At 40.0% G+C, this 24,176-nt stretch overlaps 1 long non-coding RNA gene across 1 annotated transcript in view; it reads left to right on the top strand.

The window, feature by feature from the left end:
- LOC116808144 (uncharacterized) overlaps positions 1-19,121 on the top strand; it is a 45,590-nt gene extending 26,469 nt beyond the window's left edge. The window contains exons 2-4 of the long non-coding RNA XR_012054802.1: positions 7,900-7,991; positions 11,216-11,378; positions 17,766-19,121. This is a non-coding gene — a long non-coding RNA (uncharacterized lncRNA). The remainder of the gene's footprint in view (positions 1-7,899; positions 7,992-11,215; positions 11,379-17,765) is intronic.
- The last annotated feature ends 5,055 nt before the right edge of the window (positions 19,122-24,176 follow it).

Genomic DNA, 24,176 nt, shown 5'->3' on the forward strand with positions numbered 1-24,176 from the left:
GACTGAACATGACATTTAGTGCTATGGGGAAAGGTATTCAGTCAAAGAACTCAATGATCATGAAAGTCTTTTTCAACCTAACTGATTTTATGATTTGCTTTCTACACATGTTACCCTGTCAGTGTCAGCTGTTTCTCACGGTGTTAACCTGCCAAAGACAAATCCCATGAACCAACCCCAGCAAATGTCTGTGCAAAATAGCTTCTCTCCTGGTCTGACTATTCCACAGCAGCCAGCTCCCAAGGGATTGTTCCCTCTCATTGGAAGCTCTGCTCTTTGCACCAGCTAAGCCTGGAGCCTCTGAGTTGCTGAGGGGGTCTGGGGTCTGCCCAGGGTACACCTAAACCTCCCATGTAAAACAACACCAGCCACTATCAGAGAGTGTGGGTGCCTGTGCAGCACAGACACTCTGGGTTTGTCAAAATAAACCTCTTACTTAGATTCATCCCCATTCAAACCAGCTCAATCTACTCTTCCTCACTCCAGAAAGTACCCTCAATTATCTCTGGGTGAACTGAATAACGAAGCTGCTGCTCTTGCTTTTTTAAGAGAAGGTAGATGGGTCTCGGCATGCCCACTTGAAATTGCAGTGAAATATGTTTCCTGGGGTTAAATAATACTTTTTTAAAAAAAAAAATTTGGTTTCTGGTTTCAATAGAAACCAAAAATGTGTCATTCCTCTTCAGTTTAATCTTTGTATGGTGTTTTTAAGAGTGGTGAGGTCAACTTTAGACCTTGGATTGATTTGTGTGTGCTGTACATATGCAGGTTTACTTGGGAATTCTTGGAGACTGTTTTGACCTTCAGCTGCAACACCAGACTGTTCTGTATCTTTCCTTCCACTTTTAAAAACACAATAGTAGCACTTTCTAGCAGAGCCTGTGCTTTTGGAAGCATGCAATTCCTATCCAGACAGCAATGAAGTGTGATCAGTGAAAAGCTCCATTGCCCCTTATGCTCTCACAGAGCAAGGCCAGGGCCTAAAGGAGTATGTGAATATTCCCAAATGCTGCCTTTTAAAAGAGGGAAATAGCATGAAGCGCATTCTGACACAAATCAGCAGAAAAGCAACTCCAAAACAATGATTAAAATTGGTGATTCAGATTATGCAGGTACATGGGAATCAGTAGGATTAGATACCTTGACAAGGAAAAATAGTGCTGACACCTTTTGCAAAATTACTTTTTGGAACTTCTGCTCACATTCAACAGAAATTGGTGCAATTCCTCTATTACAGTCTGATCAGAGAGGTAAGAAAACTATAAAGGATTTTACTGACTGGTCCCCCAAGGGCTTGGATGTGCATCAATTTTACTTGGGCAAGCACATTTTGCAGAGTCAGAGCTCTGCTTTTTGGACCTCATTGGCTGTTTAGCTTTACTCTCCCCCTTTTCTGCTCTTGGCCAAAATTGTATTATGCACTTGTCATCTAAAATTCCAGCACCATATTCATCTGATAAGAATAAAAATGATAAAGAAGGTGCCATGAAATAAATCTATCACTCTGGCAAAAATAAAAATTGATAGTGTGGGAATTGATAACATACAGCTTAATCCATCCCTCTTTGAGTCTCACTGTCATCTCAAGGCCCACCTGGGATGGCTTTTAGGTTGGGTGAAGTTTATGAGAAGAGATTAATAAGAGTCTATTGATTATATCTAAGCAAAGACAACTACAGTACACTCATCCAATTCTTTCCAATGGCACATGGATTTCATGACAGTATGTATTAACTGATATAATCTTAAATCAAGATAACAGTAGGTCCTTAGTTAGAAGAGGTCTGATTTTTGAAAATCCCTTTTATAAAAATTCTCAAGTGAAAAGGAATGACTAAAACCAAACCTATCCACAAAAGAATCAACACAACAGAAGAAAATCCAGTTTGATTTTTTTTTTTTTGTCAGCTCCTAAATTGCCTGTTTTCATTCAATTTCTTACCCCTTTTCCCATCAGACACTGTGAGCTTGCACTCAATGGCACCATGAGACTGGAGGTGATTCCAGGACACTGGAGGTGTCTTCTGCTCAGTCCTTCAGTGCCATCCAGCCTGAAGGTATTTGTGTCGTCAGAGGCCTGGAAGAATGTGCAGATGCTTACAATTTCCTGTGCCCAGAGATTGGTGACTGCAAATGACAGTGGTAATGATATCCTGGCAATCAGAGCCAAGAATGAGTGAATGAGTCACCTCCTGGTTCTAAATGGGACAAAAAAAAACAATCGTATTTCAATCCTGCAGGTGCTGGAAATTGCACACTGGGGTAAATCAGTGTAAAAGACTAATTTTTTTTTTCTGGTTTGTTAATGCTTCTGGAAAGGAGAAGATCAAGCGAAAAAAAAAAAATAGAGGCCTTTGGTTGAAACAAAAAAACCTTCAGATAACTTTTGCTGATTTTCAAGGCAAAATCCAGAAATAAATATAATTTCGATTCTATAGTTATTTCAGTTTTGGACATTTCTCCAATGCTAAATCCAAAGAAATCTGAAAATTTGTATAATTTTGGATCAATACTTTTTTGGCCATTGTTATTAAAGAAAGGTGACTATTTTCCAATTACATTATTGATGTTGTTTCAGGAACTGGGAATTTGGAAAACTATGCAATATCATGAAATCTGAGGTTTTTTTGCAAAGGAAAAAAGATTAATCTGAAACCTTTTGTACAGTTTCATTCTGGGACATATGTGATATATTAATATTCCCTGTTACTCAAGTTACAAATACTCCTTCTGCTGTAATCACTTGAATTTACTAGTAATGCTGTGCCTCAAATGCAATGTTTTTTATAAAACAGCACTTTGGCTCAAGAGAAGCTGTCTTCATTTTAAGTGTGTTTCTGCAGGCAGAAGTTACTAACTTCTGTTTTCCATAAAGTCAAACTACCCAAAGTATTGAGGGGAGCACACAGAAAACAGCTTTGTACAGGCAGAGCTCTGAGGAGTCTGTGTCACAGAATCCATCCTGTACCCTAATCCCAAAAGGGCAAGACAAAAACAGCCTCAACTCCTAAAAGAAATATCTCCTGCTCTTTAGTTCTCAGATCCCTGATTCAGTGACTGCAACAGCAGCAAAAATAGCAGCTCTTGTAGACATATTCCAAGTGCAGGTTAGGAATTGCAGCTGAAATTGTTTCGGGGGTTGTCTGTAATGCACAAATGTCTGTCTGACCTATCCCATTATCTCTGGGATTGCAGAGGTATTACTGACACTTCAAAAATATTTCATGAGAATATTCTACAAAAACACTAAAAATGCTTTTAGGGCTCTGAGGAGCAAATTCTTCCCCCAGCCACAGATGGAAAGGTGCTATTGTCTCATTGATGATGGGAATAGCTGGACTAGAACTTAAGCACAAATGAAATCTGCTATCAGCATTGTAATTCACGCTTAAAAGGGGCTCTCAGAAGTCTCATTGATAATCTCTGCCGGCATTGTGTCTGTTTTATGGAGTGTAGGGCAAAGCTGAATGTTTGGGACCTGCCCTGCAAGAACTCCTTTCTCTTGAGAGAGAAGCCCTTTCAGAGCCCAGGTGTGGTAGCACGGATGTGTCTGTGAGATCTCATGGCAACATCAGACTGCACATCCAGCACCTGGGCAGGGCATAACTACATCAAAAGGATCCTGTCAGTAGGAACTAAGGGGATCCTCTGGGAAGAAAGCAGGAGAAGGGGCTGGAAACCTCTAGAAGAGCTGTCACACTGCTCAGTCTTGCCCTTGGGCAAGCACAGCACCCACTGAAGGCAGGAGAAACTTTTTTTAAGGGACTGGCACTTCATATTGCTGCAAAAATTAAATCCAGGCTGGCTCACTGAGTTCTGAAGGAGAATATCTTTAGAAAATCTCCTATAAATGTTTAATCATTTAATCTTGGATGGCATTTAATTAGCAATCTAATTAACTTTTTTGTATTTATCACTCGCAGAGGATCTTGGCACCTTCCACAGCAGGGCAGGGGATCACAGCGTACCCAGGGGGAGTTCCTGGGCAGGGAAGCCCAGGGGAGTGCCAAGACCCTCCAGAAGCACTCCAGAGCAGCTACTGAGGATTTGGGGGGACAGGGCTAATGGCATCCACCCTTCACCCCTACCAAGGACAACCCTGGGCAGTGGCACAGGGCCTGAGCCTGAGCCGAGGCTCAGGATGGCAGCTTGTTTGGCCTCTGAGGCAGGAGGATGTGCAGAGAGGGCAACTTTTTGACAGAAGGACATTCCACGGGCTGACTGGAGAGACTTGAAGCCCACAAAACTCAGCAAATGAGCACCTCTGTGTGTGTGGCCTCCTGCCAGACCAAGGGCACTTGCTCTGCCATCCCCTGCAGGCAAAGCAGGGGGGAAAGGCTGCCCTGCCCAGGGCTGCCAACACCTCCACACAGACAGAGCTGCTGAAGGCAGAGGCTGGGTCTGGAGATGTCACACAAGAGCCCTGGTGGATAAATGGAGCAGCCATGTCCTGGGGCCCGACAAAGGAGGGGATTGCCCACCTCACCGGGAGCCCTGGGGGCACTTTTGGCTGCCACAAGCATAAGAAGAATATAAAGATATTAGACAGCATGCAAAGGAGGGCTACAAAAATGATGAAGGCTCTGGAGGGGAAGCTGTAGGAATGGCTGGAGGCACTTCAGTTTGTGTCTGTTCAGTTTGTGTCGGAATCTGTGGGTATTGGTGATTCCGAGATTGTAGAAAATCTCCGTCTTTCTGCCCCGTTGCCAAAGAAGAAGCCATAATTCGTCTGTGCTGTTTTCAAGGTTGTTTGTTCTTGCTTATCTCTAACATGTTCTGCTGCCCTGCCGCAGGTCTGTCCTGCAGGGCAGCGTGTGGGGCTCTGCCCCCAGTGGGATGTTACAAACATTATATACCAGAAACTACCTGTGCTATATTTACAATAATGTGCCAATATCTATCATGTATGTTAAACAGTGTGTCCCCAGCCTAAACCAATAGAAAAATGCCAACACTACAGTGAAACATGGAGGGCATGAAGAAGGAGGAAAAGGACAAGACACACCCAATTTCCTCCATCTTGTCCCCTCTGAACCCCTAATCTAGAAACTTAAAATTTTACTTTTGCACCCGTGTCACACTTAATTATTACTCTTATCAAACACTCAAAGCTTGTAATTCATCCTGTAAGATTGAAAACTCCTCTCCTTGGACAGAGATCACAGACAGTGTCTCTCGGGGCTCTGTCCAGGGGGGTTCCTGACCCCTGCCAGGGTCCCAGACCTGCCAGGGCAGCCAGAGGGAAGCCTTGGATTCCCACAAGTTTGGAGATGAGACTGAGGGGAGCCCCTCATTGAGGGGAAGAGAAGGGCAGGCACTGATCTCTTCCCTCTAGTGACCAGTGACAGGACCTGAGGGAACAGTCTGAAATCATGGGAGGTTTGGGTTGGATATGAGGAAAAGGTTTTCCCCCAGAGGGTGGCTGGGCACTGGAACAGGCTCCCCAGGAGCGATCACAGCACCAAACCTGACAGAGCTCCAGAAGCAGCTGGACACGCTCTGGGTGTGTGACAATCCATGGTGTCATTCTTAGGGATTCTGCCCGGTGCAGGACTGTGATCCTTGTGTGTCCCCTGCCATTCAGGGAGCTCTGTGATTCGATGCAGAGCTCAGGCTGCAGGAAGGGCCTGGCCCTTTCTCCTGGGGCAGGGACCAGCAGCAGCCCTGCCTGCAAAAGCTGTGCCCAGGTGGAGACACACCTTGCTTGGCTCATCTGGTGTACTCAGCCCATTGGCTTCTTCCACTTTTTTGACACAATTATTTAAAGACACAAACCTACTGAAGGTTTTCAAAGTAATAGTAGCTCTCAGAAAAACATGAAAAAAGCAGAAATTCAGCAATTAAAAAACGTTTAATGAACTACAGAGGTGTTTTAATGGGTTTAATTAATTGGTATTTAAATGGATGTAATGATTGGCATTTAAAATGAGCAAGTGAATATGTAATCTAGAGTGTCCTCTCCCCCTTTCATCGTTTAGTAATGATGAGAAACTTCAAAAACATCTGCTATTTACTTACATATCAGCACAGAACAAATATCTGAGAACCTTGTACATCTGCTACTAGTTTTCCTTTCACACTCTGAGTGCTTTGTCCATGCTAAATTCAAATTATTTTGAGAATTTTCATATTGAGAAGAGATGCTGCATCATTTGCTGCTTGATGATAGGAAAGAAACTTCCTAAAACAGCCAGCAAGAGGCCAGTATGACATCTATTAACCAGACAATTCCTGAAGGAGGTGATCTTTGCTATGTTAGCAGGATAACCTGTTTTGTTTTGTTGTCCTCCCGCTCATTTATCCCCTACAACAGCCTATTCTCAGTCTCTGATGAGTGCACACTTCAGTAGAGACTTTCTGGAGTAACTGGGGTTTAATTATTTTGGGGGAAAATACAGAAGTAACTTGCAAATATACCTGTGTGAGACTGGATTTAGAAAAGAAATCAAATTTGGAATTAAACACAAAGTCTGTGTTGATGCCACTCAGTGACTACATTGATTCACTGTTGGATTAAAAAGGAAAAAAAAAAAAAACAAACAAAACAAAAAAGGCCATGGGAACTACGGACTGGCAATTAATCCGGGATTTGGGGTATTTTAGCTTAACCATGAGCATGTTATTTGTGTGTTGTTCTGTCATATCTTACCAACATACTGTCTTTTGGTGCTCTGGGAAGAAAGTGTTTGGGACTCAGAGTGGTGAAGCAGTTCCCTGATCTTGTAATTTATGGGAAAAGACTGACAGGTCTCTGCTTTACTCCAAAATGTTTTAGCAAGACCCAGGCACTTGGGTGATCAAATCAGGTCTCCAGAAAGACATCTAATACCTGAGGAGGGACTGTCATGTATATCTTATTTATAACATGGCATTTTCTACTTCCTCTAAATGAGACTGTACTGCATGTACAAATTGCTCAGTGCCTGGAGGCCACAGAAAATAGCACCAAAACCTCTTGCTAAAGGGATGGAAATTACCTTACTTGCTTTCCAAGGCTTCAGGAACCTGAGACAGAGCTCTGAAATATATAAGGACATAACATATTGGCTTCAGTGGCGTCTGATCTGCTCTGTGCCAATGTGTAAATACATCACAGAATGACCAATCCTAGATCAGCATTCCTGGCAATACCCTTATACAGAAATAAAGTCTCAGCACTGCTCTATTTTCTGCTTCCAGACAGAAGGAAGGCAGATTGTGCTCAATGGTTAACACCACAGTTGATCTAAAAGCAGGTCTTTGCTACCTCATTGCAATTCAGGTGCCCTTCATCTTTCTGACACAGTCTTTGTTCTCTTGGATATTACTGAGTCCCACGAGTTATTTGCAAACTCCACAATGATAAGCAGTAATGAGAGGAAAGAACAGAATCAGCATTGCTGGGTCTGTCTAGTAACGAGCCAGGAGACATTTTGAATGTAAGCCATGTTCTTAAATTTGCAAACTGCATGAAAAAAAGAAGAGGAGGGAAGAAGGAAGAAACTAGAACAGTGAGATCAACATCAAATTCCCCAGCATTAGAAGTTTTTGCTCATGCCAGTGAGTTTCATACAAAGACTAATTAAGTTGTCTGAAAAAGAGACACCAAAGACTATACAGCAGCAAAACCTGGTGGTAGCTGTACTTCTCTTTGTGTTAATTCTTGGAGCTTGAAAAATCTGGTTTCTGTTTCAGTGCTTCCAAAGACAATTTTTTTATTTGCCATATTTCACTGATAATTATTTAATGCAGTAACTTTTATACAAGTGGTTGCTGGATGATTATGCTCCAGATGTCTATTAAAGTTGATGAATGTATTTTGGTATTAACATTCTGTAGAATGTAAAACAGGTGCAAAAGGACAGATGGCCTCTTGTTATTACTATTTCTGTTAATTATTTATATTTCTCTTTTGTCTAGAACTCCAAAGAGATGAGAAGATTGCTGTGTGAGGTGCTGTTTATTCCCTGTGAATGAGATGGTTCCTAGACAAGGAAAGAGCAATTCGATAGGTAAGAGGGAGAGAAAATATTTATTTTTTGTTATTGTACAGATAAGATGCTGAAGAATAAACATGAGAAGACCTTGGCTTCTACTAGCAAATTAACCAGCACCAGAGATTTTCTCCTAAATCTGAGGTAAAATGTCCTTTTTTGTGTTCTATGTCACCTGGCATGAATAAGGAGCAGGAACCACAGAACCATGGATAAATGCAAAGAATAAATATATTTGCATTGTCAAACAGGAGATCCCTAAAGCAACACCCAAGCACAGGCACACAAATGAGAATGCAGGCACCATGGAGATTGATCCATGCTGGAAGACCAACAAACTTGCTGGTTTCACCTATAGTCCAGGCATCCACACGGGTGTAATTTATTGTTGGGCTCTGTTTTTTTCCACAACAGGGCAGAAATCACAGGCATGTTTGATAGGGTGCCTCTAAGCCTGCCAGAAGCTTGTTATCTAAACACAGATGTTCTATTTGTCCAACAGACAAGGCCAAACAACAACTAGCATAATATGTGTGGGTTTTGACACCTCAGCTGCAAGTAACTTGAGCATATTTACAATATTTCTCACCCATCTTCCATTCTTTTTCCACATGTCCCAACCCTTAAACACTCTTAACCTCCAAAGATCTCTGTTTGAATTAGTGTCTGCCTAATGTTGACTTTCAAATTGTGTTTAGAAGCTGCCTGGGAGAGCCAGACTGGAGAAAAAAAAAGTTTCAACAAGTCATTTAGTGATTTAAAATAGAGAAGGCTGAACTGTAGTGCCCTGGTGTTGCCCTAATTGTGCATGGTGCTGTAGCACCATTTCAGCATGGGATTAAATTGACACAACATTGACATCTGCAATGTAATTGTCCACTTAGATGTTCTTAGTCTAGTGGAAATACCATAAAAATACTGATCCCACTATCTAAGGGATTAAAGCATGTTTTTCCCACTTTTGCAAAATAACTAATGTAACCAGACCTTCACCTTCTGCTTAGAGTTAGCAGCAGCACTAAAATCAGTATTTTTTATTCTTCTGAAGAAGATGAGATGATCCCAGATGTAATTCAGTAAGGCAAGTTGGGCATGCAAACTTCATTAAAGAAATATTTTTTTTAAGATACATTTGGGAAAATAAACGGGTTCTGTTTAGAGACAGAAACTGGACCAATAATCTGACCTCCTTTCTGCAACAGTTGCATACAAAGTGTTTTGCAAGGTAATTTTTAGAGTTTTGACAAAAAAGACAATCCTTTAACCTTTTCTTGGAACTTGAATTAGTAAGGAAGAGAGCATCTCCAAAAATTGAGATTCCAGATCCTCTGCAGGTAACTGTGAGAAAGTTCTGATCACTCCCGCGGTAAAAAATAATTTCCTTATATTGAGTTTGAATTCTGCATGTTACAGATTGGATCCACAGCTTCTCCTCCAGTCACTGCACACTTCTCTGAAAAGTCTCCTGGTTTTCTCTGGTTTTCCAGTCAGAGAGATGCAGACAGACAAAAAATCACCCCTGAAGGTTTCTCTTTTTTAAATTCACGCAGAACAAACTCAGTTTCCTGTTTCTTCTTTTACATCTGATACTGCTGCTCCCCATCCATCTTGTGAGGGTTCACTTACTCCATCCAGTGAGTCCCCTCCACTGAACTCAGGCCAGTATCTCCATGCCTGTCCTCCACTGGAGAGCTCAGGACATGGTTAACCAGATTTTCACCAGATGGGTGTAACAAGTGCTGACCAGAGAGAAGGATGAGTCTAACAAGGCATGAGGGCTGAATTCTGGCTGATGCAGCCCAGGAGGGGCTGCTTTCTTTATTACAAGGGCACATTGCTGGTCCCTGGTCAGCCTGTGCTCCACCAGCACCCTCAGCTGCTCATCTCCAAAGCTGCTCTCAGAAGTCCCTGCCCCCATCTGGTGCTGGGGTTACTTTGTCCCAGGGGCAGGACTTTGCTTTTGCCTTTGTTGAACTTTATGAGGCTCCTGTCAGCCCATATCTGCAGCCTGGAAAGGTCTCCTTGAATAGCAAATATCTTCTGTAAACATGCTGAGAGACAGCTCTGTCACATCATCCAATTAATTATTAAGGTGGTTAAGCAGGAACCACTGGCCCCAGTATGGATCCCTAAAGCCAGGGAACCTCAGGAAAACGGGAAACTGGACAAGACAAACGCACATCCAATCAATATGATTAATGCAACGTTCTCCCTTTATTCAAAATCAGGCGGTAGTTTATATATGCTTCTACATAGTTTACAGAAACAAAGACACTCTGATTGGTAGGCTAACATTGTTTACCTTTTCCTTAAAACGGCCTACACTGTGCACCATAAAACCTATACTAGTTCACACCCGGTGGTCCCTACAATACCTTAAGACTATTTTCTATCTGCGCCACAACCTCTGAATTTCTAACTGCGTCAGAGGCCTGAAGGCCCCACCAGGCCTCAATCTGAGGCCTAGCCTGGAGTAGCTCAACTTTCACAATTCATGCCCTCTTTCTCTCAAAAATGCTGCAACAGATCCCTATGGGATGTCACCAGGAGCCAGCCACTAGCTGGACTTAGCACTTTGAATCACTTGGTGTTTAACATTTTTCCTTTTCTAGTTACGCCAAATGTGTTCTGAATAAGGAAAAATAAAAAGGAATAATTAATTTACTGATAGTAACACAACATATGTGAATAAAATGATCAAAAATATGTCTATAGCAATTAGTGGCCAGCTCTGGACTGAAGAAGTAAACTGATAATAATATTTATGTTGATTTCTGTTTCCAGTGCCTTTGCTGATAAGATAACCTTGGATTAATTACACATTGAGTATTTTTTCACTTATAATGATACAACTTTTGAATAAACCAATTAATATTATTGACTGTACCAGTATATTAAAGCTGTTCTCATACCTATTACTAGTCTACAACTAGTCTTTATCTAGTTCTATAAAGTCAGTCAACTCAGACTAAACTGAGTGAGTGAAGCAAGCCAAATAATCTACTAGGATGGTCCATTTTTGTTCTTCTGGAGTTTGCTTTAAGTTAGAAAACAGTTTCCAAGTATGTGAATTCAGCATCAGGATTTCAGAGCAGTTCTGTAAATGCAAAGAAGTAATGTTCCTCAAGTGGGTTGGTTTGGTGTTTTTTTGTTTTTTTGTTTGTTTGTTTGTTTTTGTTTTTGTTTTTGTTTTTGTGGGTTTTTTTTCATTTCCCATTGCTGTCCCTATTGGAATATTCTAGGAAGACCACAAGAGAAAAGCACCCTGCTGAGTTATTGCATAACCTTAAGAAAATGATCTGTCCTTGTCTGCACAGAAGAAGGCTGATAACAAAGCCCTTCCTGGGAAATATTCAGGCACATTCCTAAATATATCACAAGGAAGAACATTTGCCATCCATAAAGGTAACTACATCTATAAATCAGTTATAGTATCTAGGCTCTAAGGGGTGGGTGTGCATTCTCTCCACTACCTTAAAAGCTCTGCTTGTGGTACAAATTATGACCTAATTATAAACACAATATAAAACTCTGGTGCAAACATGTCTGTTTTCCTCCAGCAGAGCACCTGACAGCATCCAGGAGCAGTAGCAGTGGTGCTGCTGGGAGCATGTTTCTTGTTAAGACACCATCCCTGGATCATGCTTGATGTCATTCCCATTATATCTGACTCTATCACTCCTCAGGCCAACACCAGAAACCCTCAGCAACAGCCAAACATCCCACTAATATGAGCCAAAATTCATTTTATCAAACTCTGCAGTGTCCCATGGCATCTTTCCCGAGTTTTGTCTATTTGCTGCCTCTGAGTGAGGACACTGGGGGATATCTTTTGGAATGGAATATCCGATTACAGGAATTTTCAAAGCCAGAACGAGGCACTATCAACCACGTTGCACTGCTGCCATGTGAACTCCTTTTAAGTGAATGCCATTCCAGATCCCAAAGGGCACTTTCCTGACTGTCTTTCCTCTTAACTCTGTTCCTCTCCTCTCCTTCTCCAGTGCTCTGTCACTTCTGTTTCATGCCACATTTATTAGATTTCTTTTAGAAGCACTGTCTGCTCAGGTGGAGAAATGTAGTCACTGTTCCCTCCACTATTAATTTTAATTAATCTTTAATGCTTACACAATTCTTCCCTTCAACAGTTTGGCCTAAATGTCTATTTTCTTTTGGATCAAAGACCTTCCTTAAATCCATTCCCATACTTAATAATCCTGTTTCATTTTCTTTTGGCTTTATAATGAATGTATTTGCTGGAAAATGAAGACAACAGACCTCTAAAAGTTTCTGTCTTCATCTCAGTCTCTCGGACTGGCCTTTTTTACACAGGTTGACATTTAAAATGTATGCCTATATGCTGTATGTACACACAAACAGACAAAAATATATTCCTGGAACACAGGAGTGAAAATGATGTCTGAACACAGCAGGGTTAGAAAACCACCACATCTTAGGTCTGGCTAAGTAAGCCAAAAGTAACCAATTCTTTCAGATTTAAATGGGGTTTTTTAATACAACATGCTTGATTGTTTTTAGAATTAGTCTTTCTTGGTTCACTTTGATTCAAGTTATTGGAAATTCCATGTTGTTATGGAGAGCTTTGGGGTCCACCAAGGGAAAAGATTTGTGAATTGGAACAGCATCATGTACAAGGCAGCACTATTGATTAGACATGCTAGAGGTGTGCTAGTAACAGAAAAAGGGGAAAAAATACCGAGGGAAATGCCACATGGGAGGCTGGAAGACTGCAGCCCATCTCCTTTAAACTGTGAAACTATAAAGACTGCCTTCTGTATATACTTAATAGATGAATTAGACTGAAGATAAAAGCATATGCTTGCCCCTCTGTGGAAAAAAAAGACTCTTTCAGGTATTCCAGTCCCAGGACTCAAACACTGAGGAGTCTGTCACCACCTAAAAGGGGATTTCAGAAGGACCACGTCCATCTTTGCAGGATTACTCTGTTTGTAGTTTATAAGTACCAAGTTCACCCACCCCTATGGCGGAGTTAAACTTTGTGCCAACTTTTCACAACCTGCACTGGCACAGCAAATAAATGAGTTTACCATCTTCTTTCTTTGCCATCACATCAGGTAATGACATTTTCCTATTAACCACTGTGAGGGTACCTGGCCAGCATGTTACACAACACTGATATAAATGTTTTACTCCAGAAATTAGTGCCAGTAGAATTCTGTACAATGTTTAGACCAGGCAATGGAAAGGAAGGCCAGTTAAATAAGATGCTAAAGTCATTAAATGTTTCCATTATAAATATTTGTCTTTGAAAAGATAAACACACTGCTATTCCCTGATTGTCATCAGCTATTAATTGTATATATGTGATTGTAAACACACTTCTGTTGTTTCCTATGCATTTTGGACTCTAAAGGCTGAGAACAGTTCAAAAGCAGTCAAAATTTATTTCCAAATAACTTGTTCACTAGACAGATTTCCTTAATAGCTTTTCCCTTGGAAGGATTTGAAATTGCACCATATCAAATGTCGAAGCAACCGCCTCAGAGACGAATTTGAAACATTGAAGATGAAGGGGGCTCCAGTAAGTCTTCACAAACTCGTGAATGGGTGATCTTGCTGTATAAATTTTCTAAGTAACCACATATGAGCACAAAAATGCCAATTTCAAGCAATAGTAAATGTCCATTTTTAGCAGCATGCTGTCACCAACAACAACTGCAAGCAAATACAACCTGTGTAAGAGTATAACAAAAAGCTAAGTAAATTACATTTTCCCCTCATGGTCTGCCTGCCACTGGAAAGAGCTCTGCAGGAGCACTTCGGTTCCATATAAGCTGTGCCAGAAAGAATATTGTCATCCTTAATATAAATAAATATGAATTATTAGTTTAGTGGTGAGGCTGATTGTTTTCACTCTATTTTATGGCCTTTCCATCCCGCAATCTTTCTTTACATGATAGAACCATTGGCCATCAGCTACACCAGGCTAAATGATATCTCTGACTCCTCTGTCATGGAAATTAACTCTTGCACGGAATAGAACACTGTGAGTGCTTCACCAGGCATCTTACACCATGTGGTGAATGTCCTTTATAATTTTCTACAATCGGTGCTCTGCCATGGCAGTCTCCTGGCTGCCAGATAAAACTGAGGATAGAATATTTACTTAAATGTAAAAAAAAAATGCCCCAACTCATTATATCCTCCTTTCAGCAGTTGCAGAGAGTGAGAATGTTCCCCTTGAGCCTCCTTTTCTCCAGGCTAAACACTCCCAGCTTCCTTTAGCTGCTCCTCATCAGACTTGTCCTCAAGAGCCTTCACCAACTTTGTTCTCTTCTTTGGATGGGATGAACACAGGTTTCTGGCACAGGGAGTCAAATAACCACTCTCTGCTTTAGGTTTGAGAGGCACAAGGACAGTCAGGAGTGTTGCAAAATAATGAGAAGAGCTTAAAGTGAAGGCCAAAACCTCAATCTTAAGCTCAGTGCAAGCTTGGCAAGTCTGTGGAGGGAGAGGAGCAAAAGCCAATTGTTAGACAGATACATTTTCTTTACAGTATTGGGATCCCAATGTCCCTTCAACTGTGTCCTTAGCCAGTTCACTTTGCTGATATTCAGGACTTTCAGGGGGCATTTTTATCTTTAAATGACCTCTCGGCTGCAAAAGAATCATGCAGCCTGCAAGTTAATCAGTCACGTCTCAGCAGTGTAATTCTGTATAGAGCAGTAAAGTCCAGGAAAGCTTTGCAAGTTCACAGCCATGGAATCTTGACATTTCCCTCTCCCACCCTCTAACTGGTGTTTTATCAACTGCATTTACTCCCCTCCCTGAAACAACAGCATTATTAATTAATATTTTACTTGGAAGAGATTTCTTTGTGAAGGTGACAATGTCTGTGTGTCTGTTTCTATGTCTGCTTATCAGAGAATTATAATGTCAGTGAGCATTGCTGAATGCGGGATAAGTACACAAGCTGTATTGGGAAAAAAAAAAAAAACCAAACCAGATTTTCACATTTGCAGAAATACTTTTTCTGATCATTTTGTTTGATCAGTCTCATACTTTACCTTTTTTTATGAAAATAATAACAGTTTGTAATTAAAAGAGGTTTTGTAAACAAACACCAAAACTTTTAATTTCCAAAACCTCTAGAATGTTAACATGAGGTGTTTTGAAATTTGGTCTCTTGATTTTTGAAACAAAATTTAATCTAAATCAATGCGGTTCGGTGGACAACACTGAAAGTATTGACTAAAATTTCTGGAAAATATAAATGAGTACGTACAATCACACTCAGCATCTTCAAAGTAAAAAACCCACCCAGATCTGTTGCAGTCTGCTGTTAAGATCTGGTGAGCATCTCTGAGGATTGCAGAAGTTCCTGCAGTTTCAGATCCTCTGTTCTGTGCTGCACAGCTCTTTACTTAGCACTAAATTTGCCTGTAATGATCACGCTCGTGTACAATTACTATTCATGTGCACTCGGTGCTTTGTCATCACTCCTAAGGACTGAATAACATCTCGCAGGATAAGGAATAAAGTAGAAGGAATTAAATTGTTCTGTCATTTGGAGGTATGCCATGGCTCACATGGATGTCACGTGGTGCTGCCAGAAAATCTGGAAGTTGAACCTTATCCCCACTCCCTCTCTCTCCTCTGAATTGATTTCTCATAAGTCTTGCTCTCGAGTTTTTCATCTCCGGGTTTTGAAATCATTAGAATGATTTTGGCATTGCTTTCAGGATAATGTCATTAAAACCTCAGGGTCTTACTCTGAAAGTCTGGTTGGGGCTGTGGAGGCTGTCTGTGTAGCTTATGAGCTGAGCTGAGCTTCTACACAATGTTGAGAGATCATTACATCAGCCTCAATAGGCGTAGAAGTCTTTTTCAACCTCAATTTTTCCATATTCTAGATCCTGAAAGTTTGAATTTCATTAGATAAGCACTTTGACATTTCAGAATTTTTGATCCTTCTCAAAATATTAGGAAATTTCTTTTAAAATATTATTTTGAAAAACAAGCGTACGAGATACATGATGACATTTCTGATTTTTTTTTTTTCTTTTGGTGACCTTTGTGAAAAAGACAGATTTTGCAAATTCTTATGTGGTAACTTCCTGCATTCAAGAAGTGGGAGTCTCCTTTCCTTTTCTAGCTGGTAGGACATGCTGGTTTTCCAGTACAGCCAGTACTGAAAGACTGTCGGGTGCAAACATTTGATTCCCCCCCAAAGATCTCAGACAGAGAGAGTGAATAATCCTCTTGCATTGCCTGCAGAGGGAACTAAGGTGCCACCTTGGAGAGCACAGATAATTTTTGGACATCCAAAACTCAGAAGGATGAACGTCACTCAGGAAAACCAAAGAAATTGGAATACTCCTGTGAAAAAACTTAACTTGGACAAAGAGATGCTGTATTAAATTCATGCTGCATTTTCACCTTCAAAACTAGATTAAAAACACCTAAATGATCTGGAATGTAAGGTCAGAAACAAAGAGGTTGCATGTGAGGAAAGAAATATAAAGCATCAAAAGGATTCTCAAATTTAATTGTAAATAGGCAAGAATCATGTCAGGATAAGCCCTGACATATCTCAGAGATTTCAGTTGTTACAAGAAAAAGATAAGTCTATCTTTTCATCTCCTTAAAGAAGTTTGCTTGTTTCTCTCTTTCCTTTTAGCAAAAAAAAAAAAAAAAAAAAAAAGGAAAATAAAATAGGAAGGAAAAGCTTTTTCAGTTTGACATCAGATTTGCTCTCTGACTAAATTGGTTTTGGAGTTCCTTATCAAAATATTCTGGGAAACTATCATACAAATGCAGTATATATTAGAAATGTCAGAATACCATCTGTGAGCAGAAAAGAAATAACAGCATGGGAACAGAAAGAAAATATCTGTGGGGTGTTTTAAAATTAGGATGCCAATACTCTGATTTATAAAACTCAATTAAAGCATGAGTGTTGGCTGTAAAGGAAATGATGCACCTCATAAATTTATGCTTTGTGTAATCAGCAGCTTTACAGTGAGATTCATGGGGTGCTGGAGTTTTTTTTTAATCTTAAATTTCATACCAGCATTAAAACAAATACGCTGAACTCTCACCAAAATGCATGAACTTGTTTCCCAGTCATCCTAACTTTGACAATTGTCTGTTGCTTGAGAAATCAACTCACAATGGTAACTCAAAAATCATTCTCTACATCTTATTGTGATAATTTTTGGAATTTGAATATAAAAACAGTGTCTTCACTGCAGGTACAATATTCCAACTGTAGATGTCCAGAAGAGGCTTCAGGAGTGATTAAATTGAGGGATCTTATTTAATCTGACTTCTACATTCCCAGACATCTAGAGAAGAATATCAAGCTTTATGTTGATAGTCATGGTCTTCAGCCTGAGGTAGGCCCAGTCCCTAAGAAATTAAAAACAGACAAACAAAAAATTGTTAATTCCATGCTGTAAGGCAATTCTGCCCATCCACAGCAAACAGCAGATCAACTCCAGATTTCAAGACTGAAAATTAACTTTATTTCAAACCACTGAAAATGATGGGTACGTACTGAACCAACCAGGGAGGAGAAATAAAAACAGTCTTACAACATATTCAAGATATATGGTTTGAGTTTGGCTTTCCTGTAATGCATGTAAAAAATCTGAATTAGTTATTTTGAAATGAAGCAATAAAAATTTTGTCACTCTAAAAATGCCAGCCTAGGCCACAATGATTTGATGTTGCTATGCCTATTTTACTAAGCGAAATCCAATAGAAAGCAGATTTGTTTAATGACTTTTATTTTCTTAATGCCATTAGTTCCCCTGAGGTTTCTGTAAGTTCTTCTGTACTGCAGACTCTCTTCAAAGCAGGAGAAATTCTGGATTGAAGATCTTCTGGAAAGAGAATTTATCAACTGACCCACATCACTCTCAATGATTTTATTCAAGAGAGCAATGGACTGAGTTGGAACCACAGTATTGGAGCAGGAGCAATAGATTATGGCTTATCTGAATTCTGTCTAAGAGTTCCATCTAATACAACTGCTGCAGACTAAAGGGAAAAAAACCCACTCTTAAATAAAATCAGCTAAGAAAGATGCACACACAAATGACAATGGGGCTGCAATCCTCAAAGCGACGCCAGCTTGTTTGTTTTCCTCTTTATGGAAAAGGAACGCTGTTTACAGTCCTGTGTGCTCCAACAGAAACCCCAACACACACAAGAGCTTTATCTTTATTGGTCTCTGCTGCTGCTGCAGCCTCTCTTGGTTTCGTTTTGTCCTTAGCAGTGTTAATGGCAAAGATCATTGCAAAGCACAACAGAAAGAAAATATCATCATACATCACATGGCACAGTGTCTCAAATTGGTTGGTGTACTAATCATAACCAGAATTAATACTATGTTACACAGGAAAGAACCAGAAAAACACCACAAATGTAATCAGTCAAACTGGGTTTCAGTTCAACCACCCAGATGAAAAATACTTGAGTGACAATAAGGTCACAATTAATACAAGCCACCACGCAAGTGATAAAGTTATGTATTCTCATATAGTTCTAAATACTGTGTGACTTTCAGAGCAGCAGGGTGAACTGGATGTGGTGTTATATCACTGGGAAACACACACTTTTACTCTTTTTTGGCCAATATTTGTCAGTATTGGCAGTATTTTGACAGTATTTTTTCGCTGAATGTTGTGATCTGAAAATACAAAGTAACACATTTAAGAGCATCTGTCACAAATACAATTGTGCAGCTTTATCTGAATCAGATGAAAATTCCTTTTACCAAAGTCATATAAAAAGTGTTGAGAGCTTTCAGTAGCCCTTGCAGTAATTTTATACTAAAATCCAGTTCCACTTGTTAATTACTTCTACTCATGTATTAATTAATTTTATTTACTTTTACATTATTTCACCTTCAGAATGTTACTTATTATTAATTGCCTGTTATTTTACTGTGATATAATACAATAGGACATAAGATCCCATTAATATTAAAAAATATATTTAAATCATATAGTTATTGCCATGAAAGAAACAAAAGACTGACTGCTTTCCAAATTATTTTGAGCCCAAATTTGGTAAAAAAACAATACAAATTCTAAAACTTTTTAGGGAATATTGAAAAGAAGCAGTGGTGTTAATACTTTCTCTTCAATAAAAATAATTTCTTCCGATCCAAAATATATAATACCAGTTTGTCTTGGCTGTTGTTCAAAGATTTCTTATTTTAAACAATTTGAAACACATTTACCAGGATGCATCTGTAGTTTTCACTGGGATTTAGGAGTAATAAGGCTGAGCGAACATGTTATACCTCACGCATATCCAAATTATTTTCAGAAGTATTTTATTTTTCTTCACAGTGCTGCTGTAAATTTTAAATAAGTAAAGGTCCCATGTCATAATTTAAACACACAGAGGCTTTTGATGGAAAATCTCTATCTATGCACTACACCTGACTCTGGGTTTGGTGCTCGCAGGCTGTGATTGCTGGCTGGGAGTGACATCCCTGCTGTGGTTGGATGCTGTCAGCTCATCCCCATGCCCTGCTGCCTCTCCTGCTGCACAGGCAGCCCCCAGTTTCTGCAGGAAAGGCTCTCTTTGCCTCCAGAGGAGCACAGCCCTGCTGGGGCATGCTAAATGAAGGGGTTGAAATCGCCAGCCTGGGCTCCTGAACAGCCCCTTTTGATGGAAGCTGGGGTCTGAGTTTCAGAGCCCTGTTCAGTGTGTTAACACACGTAATTGATGCCTTTTCAGCCTCCTTTGTTCAAGTCTCCAGTCAGCCTAATTAAGTTCTTGTAATGCAGTAATGAAGTAAACATTTCCACGAATATCTGCATTAGCTGAATGGCAGATGCCTGCAATTAAAATACTGTAGCTATATTAGAGCACATATATTCCATGTTGCTTTCAGAGCTGTTGAAAACTTCTCAAAAGAGTGTTTGTGAGTTTTTTTCCAACATGGAAAAATACCAGCCTGAGTCACGAGCCAGGACCTGCACAAATGCCAAGGGAAGTCAATGGGATGTGGGCTAGACCCTTACAGAACTCGGGCTCACCTTTGATTTTCTTTTGTGAAAAGAGCTTGGCTAGAATGATACATTAGAAAAATTGCATAAAGCCATCTGAGCATTCACTTTAGTGGCTGAAACTTGTCAGAGTCAGATTTAAGTGGGATAGAGTGAGAAGGATGGGTGAAAAAAGACAAGTGGCAGAAGGAACATGGTAGGGAGTTCCTTTGCCAAATCGGTCACTGGCATGACTTGAGAGATTTGGGAGCTCAGTAATATACACACACCTCACCACACCTTTGAATTCACGACCAGAGGATGGGTCTAGATACCCCCTGTGAAATATCTTAATTTTCATTAAATGGTGCTTGGCTGCTCTACTTAAAGGTTCTTAACTGAACCCTTTATCTCAAACCACCACCCCTCACAAGCAGGGGTGGTGGTTTGAGATTAAGGGTTCAGTTTAAGAACCTTTAAGTAGCCAAGTAGGCACTTCCAGCCTTGCAATTGCTCTGAAATATGTAGCGTCTGTATTCAGGGGGGAGAAAACAGCACCCTTTTAGCATCTGCACAGCACCTAGGCTGGAGCTATCTCCAAAAAAGTACTCATCTCTGTGTCAGAGAGATGAGGCTGTGGCCTCATTCATTAGCTTTGGCCATTAAAAGGTAAACCCTCACCTGGGGTGGGAGAGTTCCCTGGCAAGTTTTGTTACCCTGACAGAGCTCTGAAGGACAGAGTTCAGGAGCGGGGGAGCATAGGAAGGTGTCAGATTAATCTGACAAACTCCATGGGGAACAGAAAGGCAAATGAATCAAAGACAGCTGGCTTGAAGGTATTTCTGCAGAGGAGAAAGAGGCAGCTCACCCAAAGGGCAAGAAATTAAAAAGGGTTGCTTTGACATGAAATCTATTGCACAAAAGTAACCCTTAATTTATGGAAGATTTTTTTTAAGGAAGGGAGGAAGTAAGGAAGGAAGGAAGGAATCCTTTTTGGGAAAACCACCATCACTGCTGGTATGCAGATCTAACACAGCAGATCCAGTACATACATTTCAGACTTTTAGAGAAACAGTTCGGTACTGCATCTTCATTTTTATTCTGGATTATGGAAATGGAAGGGACAGGGATAACAAGACCAAAAAAAAAAAAATACATAGAACCTTTTTCTTCTTCTTTCACTCCCTCCTTTCCCACTTCCCTATTAGTAGCTAGGTTCTTGCTGTGTTGTCCTTCTACCATGGACTGTGAGTTCCAGTTCAGCAGTAAGTCCTTCATTGCTGTTACCCTCCAGAGCTTCCTAATGAGGGAATTACCATTCATAACTGCTGTGGCAAACACACAAAGCAAATCCTCTTATCACCTGGTTGCTGATAACATCTGCAAGCCAGTTCCAAGCATTAATTCACCTTCATAGTCTCTTTTATTGCAAGAGAAATGAGTTTTGTGCAGCCCAAGCTGAAGAGGACATAGATATTGATAAACAGCCCCCAGCCCATCTAGAGCTCACTTCCATCCTGCTGTTTTCCTGCACTGCTCCCAGATCTTTGGTGCAAGCTCCCTGAGAAACATTTCACCTTAATGTGCTAAAGGGAATGAAATACAGAAAAGAGATTCAAGGCACCTCTTAGGGCTCCAAGGCACTGCACATTGCTCTCAGGAGCCTATTTTATAGTGCTTTGTCCAGTGCAGCTCTCATTTTGCTGTATGAAGTCCGGGAGGAAATGGCTCTGAAAGAGAGCTGTAACTATCTAAAGGCAGTTGGGAACTCAGCAGCTAACAAAAGGAAGGAAAACTGCCTGGTTTGTTGTGCTACCACAACACCCAAAACAAGGCAACCCCCCTGGCACCAACATAAGTAGGCATTACTTTATACTGCTAGGAAAGCTAGAAAAACACTTAGAAAAGTGTGTGCTGGAGCAAGAGCCTGGGTAAGGTGAAAATAAAATAAAATATGTGCTGGAAAAACTGGAGCAAAGTAATAGAATGGGGCTTTGACATGATTACAGATCAACTCTGCTCCACACCAAAGGGTGTAAAAAGTGAGGAAATAACTCTAGGACACTAAACCATGGCTGCAGCCTGCATGTGATTATGGAAATCAGGCGACCCCCAACTCAGGGAAGAAACGATGTCTGGCTCCAGATCAGAAGGCTGAAGGATAGCTTTATTAAAACTATACTCTATTACATTAATATACTATTTAGAGAGATATATTCCTATTCTACATACTTATTTCTTACTTACCTGTCAACTAACAACTCATGACTTCTCTGCTGAGAGTCCGAGACACAGCTGAATCCAACTGGTCACTGAACCCAACCAACCTTCACCAGAATCCAATCAAGTTCAGGTAAACAATCTCCATACCACATTCCACATGGGAAAAACAAAGGAGCACAGATAAAGATTATTTTCTTTTCTCTCTGTGCTTCTCCTGCGAGACAGAATTATGTCTCCCTGTCCAGGGAATGTGAAAGCCACACGTGAAAGCAGCAGCAGGTCAGTATGTGACAGATTTTGCTGTTGGAGTAAATATGTTAAATATTTTTTTTTGGAACATGGCACTTTCCCTAGAGGTACATTAGTGTTTCCAGATACTCATTTTACAGGTGGTTTTTTAGGCTAGCACATTCTGCATCCTAAAGTTAAACACTGAAAAAATATGGAAGCAGAGAATGCATTTTTTCCCCTTTTTACTATTGCCATTTAAAAGCACTTTCCAGTAAATGTACTAAATTGTGTTTGTGCTTTAAAAATCTCCCATCAACCATAAGTGACAGTCTTCTTTCTTATCAGCCTAACATTTCCCCTCATTTTAGCTTTTAGAAGGACTAAATAACAACACATCAAGACATCAATTCCACACAAAAACTGATGCTGAGTTTTGAGGCATATGTTCCAAATTTGACTTTTAAAAATGTGGCTTTTCAGAATATTTGCATCACACCACTCATCTTTTTGTCACAAATGAATGGCTAACAATGCATTTCTCAGAAATATAATCTAGGAATTTCCATTGTACCGTTTTTTATAATTGCTTTGCTCCTGATGACTAGTGAAAGCCCTGATAATTAATTTCAGGTTATCTTCATGCTAATATCTTATCTGACCTATTCAGAGGATTAGAAGTGTTTGCATCTAAAAAAGATGGGTACAAAATCTAGTGACAGAGTGAACCAGCATAAATACCATATTCAGAGGGTAAATAATTTCTCTTAAAAGACCCCATTCTTATTGAGAATCTTTCTGATGGCAGTATCTTCAACTTCCTCTCCCCATAAGCTACTCCTGCATTTAACCATCCTTATTACATAAGATACAGGAATGGATTATCTGAAGGTCAATTTTCTTTGCCTTTGTTTGGCAGCCTGTGATTCCTGTTAAGGCATTGTCCATAAATTTGAAACTCTCACTGCTGCCACACATCTCTACATGGAAATAACTGCACATAGGGATTAACTCATGTCCTTTTTTTTTTTTTTTTTTTTTTTAATGAAGTAAATTAGATAAGCTCCATAGAGCTCTACTCTGTAGAGCTGGTTTCCAATATTTGAATCCTCTCCTGAATTCTCCCTGATACTATTTCCACAACTTAACATGGGTATCCCACAATTAGAAAGGGCTTAGACCAAACTTATCACACCCTTTTTTATGGGAAGGATCACTTTTCTATTCCTGAAATGTATTTTTTGCAGGTTGGACTCTAGAGACCCCAGGATCTTTTTCAAGTCCTCAGTAAGTCTCCACATGCCATAACAAAGCCTGTCCCCTTCTTTCCCTGTGTATTACTTTTGTTTATTGACACTGAAAAGTTAAATGTCTAAGTTTAGACAGGAAATGAAGATCTAGTCAATGCAGTCAATAAGATCAAGATATTCAGTTAATCTAGTATAGATTTACTGTGGGAAAAGCTGAAATCTCTAGGCTTGAAACCAAGATATTCAAACATTTCTAATAAATTATAAACTTCCCCCATATTTGCTGCTATGTCAGTCTTCACACTGTCTGTCAGTCTAGCCATACAGCATTTTTATTTCCTAAAATATTGATAAAAATATTAAATGGACTTGCAAAATTATCTAAGGACCCATACAGGTAATAGCTAATGAATAACATCTCTTTGAGATCTGGCACCATTTTTTAACCCATTTAACACTTCACTAGTTAATAAAATAATTCCAATTCCCCATCAAAGTAATATTAAATCTAG

Source organism: Taeniopygia guttata, chromosome 3 (assembly GCF_048771995.1).
Source record: "Taeniopygia guttata chromosome 3, bTaeGut7.mat, whole genome shotgun sequence".
NCBI classification, from domain to species: domain Eukaryota; kingdom Metazoa; phylum Chordata; class Aves; order Passeriformes; family Estrildidae; genus Taeniopygia; species Taeniopygia guttata.